Source organism: Gossypium raimondii, chromosome 3 (assembly GCF_025698545.1).
Source record: "Gossypium raimondii isolate GPD5lz chromosome 3, ASM2569854v1, whole genome shotgun sequence".
Lineage (NCBI taxonomy): Eukaryota > Viridiplantae > Streptophyta > Magnoliopsida > Malvales > Malvaceae > Gossypium > Gossypium raimondii.
Window position 1 is genome coordinate 18,513,460 of NC_068567.1, and position 4,301 is coordinate 18,517,760.

The following is a 4,301-nucleotide window of genomic DNA, read 5'->3' on the forward strand; positions in this document are numbered from 1 at the left end:
TGTTTAGTAGTTTAATGGTTAGCGTACTGAAGCTGTTTGAGTGTTGGATGAAAAAGATGGAATGTGTATATATGTATGAAAGGCATTATGGTATAAAATTAATAGGCAAAAAGCTTGAACTTAATTATAAATCATTTTGACCCTAATCGCATATGTTCAATTAGTCCCTCTTCTAGCTCATTGAAATTAGAGATGAATTGCATGTTGAATCAAAGGAACAAAATTGATAAAGTTAAAGAAATGTGTTACATTCGAAATGAATGCGATTTCTCACTAAGTATGGAAATGACTTCAAAATTAATTTAATTTTTCTGAATTATTAATTAATTAATTGAAGTTCAAAATGAAATGAAACTAATTGGTCATTGTGAATCCATTGAGTGTAGATTAATATAATTTCCCATAAATTCTTTTATGAAAAGGTTGCCATGATTTTAATGGAATTAGAATTGGGTTGAAAATTTTATTTAATTAGAAAATTAATTAATTTAAATTAAATTAATAAATAATGTCTATTTTAGAAATAGAAAAACATGTATCGGGTTGAATTAAATTATAAAGTGTTGGATTAAAATTCTAAGAAACACATATAATTGGACCCAATGCAAGAGAAGTTTGAATCCCTATATAATACATATGAGAGGAAGCACACCCTATTAGTCGTCCTTCTCTAGCTAGAGAAATGTTTTTTTTCTTCTATTAAATAGACATTAAATGCATTATACTAAAGTGTCCACAAAAAGATAATTAGTCAAGTAGAGGTGTCTGCAAGTATACGGGTCAAATTGTAATATAGTAAAGTGTTACAACTAAACATTCTAGAAAATATTTTGAGGATCATACCCAAAGGAGTTTGAAATAAATTAAAATTCATTTTCTACATTAATGAGGCTACATAATAATAACTTAAAACTATAGTATGAAGAACCATATTAAAATTAAGTAATCAAAATAACATAAATTAAAGAAAATTAAAGAAAGAAAATTAAAAATTGAAATTAATCCAATTAACAAGCGTGAAATTAACTCACATCGGTGTTCCTAATTAACATCGAACTTAAGTTTTATCGAATTAGCTATCTATTAACCAATTATTACCTTTTGGCCTCTAACTAATTAACTAATTGACCAATACTCACTTATATTTCGACCTCACTTTCTTGACATGGATAAATTATAATTTATTCAGTAAACTTATCTTTCGATCTTATTTATCCTAAATTACTTCATATGGTTGTCAATCCTAGGGTTTAATCGCACATAATTTAAGCCAACTAACTCGGAAACAAACCCTAATTCTTCCGTTAATTATTCTCATATCTAATCGTTAATTTCCCTAAGAAAATTGTTCACTCATGGATCTAGATGCATTTTTCCTTAATTTTATATTCAACATACAAATCAAATAATTAAATAGAAAAAGGGAATAAGGAAATTGATTCGTTCGATATCGATTTGCACGCAAAAGTCAAAATTCCTTTGACAATTGTAAAGTAAAATCTCAATTGCAATTGAAAATTTAAAACAAATTAATTTAAACTAATTAAATAAAAGCTTTAATCCAAATCGAATCCAAGTTAAAAAAAAGGAAAAATTATGTTTTGTAACTAAAAGACTAAATTGAAAGAAATAAAAATCCTAAAACTAATCTAATTGACTCACTCGCTGAAGCCCCCTAAATAGAAGCTAAACATTCATATTTATAACCAAAATGTTTTGCCCTAACTAGGTCAATTAACAACCCTAAAAATGAATAATATGTATTGTGCAGACAAAAACACCCCTGACTTAAAATTCAAGTTCTTCACTTCAGTGTCGCGACACTACAAGACCGGTGTTGTTACTCTGCCTTTCGAGGGTGACTTATTAGGCTTCGAAGTCTGGTGTTGTGACACAACATGCCGGTGTCATGATGCTGTCACCGCCATTCGTGTTCTCAGCCCGAAAACAATGTCTTGCAGATTTAATTGACTTGTTAGTTCATACTTAGGCCCATATTGGCCTGTTTTGTCATCACATGGCTAAAAATTGTGTAAAAATGCTTATTTTATTAAAATTAAACATCAACTAATAAAAACTAAAAACGTAATAAAATCATACAAAAGAGCTAGAAAACAAGCTCGGTAAGTGCCGAAAAGACTCTAATTCTCTAATTCGCCACAATGAATTGTGACTGATCAGATAATGCTTGAATTTGGGGTTGTTAATGATTATATATAAGTTTATGTTTGGTTATTTGTTAAGTTATAAATGTGGTATATGAGTGGAAAATTCGAAAGTGGAATGGTACGGTTAATGTGATAAAATAGAATGAGTAAGCATGTTGAATGGTTTGTGATTTTCACAAGTTAGAATGGTATGCTTAAATGCTTAATTATGCATAACGGTTTGGTTGATTTTGGAAATGGTAAAATAGATGTTTTGGTACATGTTTTGGTTGGTTTTGTGCAGGTTTAAGTATGCTCTTAAGCACCATTTGAGTATGAGTTGGTTTGGGCATGAAATAGGTACAAAAATGTAAGATTTTGACATATTTTGCACTAAGGTATCGATACCCTAGGTAAAGGTATCGATACTTAGTATTTTTCATCAAATTTTTTAAATATCAAACCTTAAAATGGTATCGATACAAAGGCAATGTATCGATACCTTGAGGAAAGTATCGGTACTTTAAGTCTGGTATCATAGCTTTGGTTTTAAATTGATTTTTCTAAAACATTGATGCTCAAAATGGTATCAGTACCTAGGAAGGGTGTCAATATCTATTATGAAACTTTGGAAACTTTGAATTTGGTCCTATTACGTGTTCGAAAAAGTTTTCTTAGAATGTAATGACCGCGTGTATGGAATATTTGAATGTTTATTTGATTTATTTACAGTGTTTTTTACGGTAGTTTCTTCGGCAACGATTGTAGCATTTCCTAACTCAAACTCAACGATCTGGTTGGGCTAGGGGTGTTACATAGCTACTCGAACTCATGACATGAAGTTTAGTATAACAACTTTTAGAAATCAAGAACCCCCTGAGCAAGTAATCCATGACATGGGAAAAATTTTAGTTGATGATGAAGATTTCGATCAGTTTATGGCTGTAAATGTGAAACCCATATCTGCTCAAGTTAAAGGTACAACAAGAGTCACACTAAATGAGAGGCAACAAAAGAAGTATTCTTTCCTTGATGCTGATGTTCCAAATATGCTTAAAGAACTATTAGAAGCTAAGTTGATTTCGTTTCCAAAAATGAAGTGACTTGAAGAAGTTGATCGAGTAGATGGTCCCACCTATTGCAAATACAACCGGTTGATTAGTCATCCTCTCAAAAAGTGCTTTATGTTGAAAGAAAAAATTATACAACACCATGAAGAAGGGAAAATCGAGTTTGAAGAAGATGTAGCATCATCAAACTTGACATCAGCCACTATGGCTTCTCAATTCAACATGATGGACATAACTATAACATTCGGCTTTTTCGATCCTATTACATTGGCTCCAAGCAGAAGCAAGACAATGGATTTCCAGGGGATTGGGGGCAATTATTTATTTCCAAGATATTTGCATGCTCATGGTTGGACTCCAATCACACGTGAAAGAAGCCTATAAAAAGTAACGCTCCTAAGCATGAACTTAAACTGTCACATCGCTCCTAAGCATGAGCTTAAACTACACACACAAAAAAAAAAAAACTTATTAAGCTAAAATCTTTTTTTGAACAGATTAAGCAAAAGTTAGAGCACAAAAAAATCTAGTTAAGTTGAAAATTCTATTTTGGACGACTTATGGAAAGGATGGGGCGCCAAAAAATAAAGGAAAAGAAATAAAACAAATATTAAACTATGTTATGACTTGATCCTTTAAACTTGAGGGTACGTAAGTAGTTTGGTTTTATAACCAGGTTCAGTCACCGAAAATAATTTCTAGAAACAAAGCTTCAAAGTGAATTTGGCTTGTAGGCTTCTTTCAAGCATGAGTTCAAAGAAGCTTTGACTTGATACTGCCACCATAAAGTGTGCAAGAATCTCTTTAATAGCTTTTTTTTTACGGTATTCGACTGTTATAACTGACTACAAATGCAAATACTCTTTGTGCTCTTTGAAGTACACTATGATGAACCTAAAATAATATCCAATAGTGCGATCGATTTTAATCCATCTTCTGAAGCGGCAAAATTTGGAAAAGATACTACGGTTGATGAAAAAAAGTGTGTATGGCCCTAGGGGTGAGCATTTGATCGAATCGAATCGAATCGAATCAAATTTTTTGAGTTAATCGAGTTTTCGAATCTCATTTTATCATCCTAACT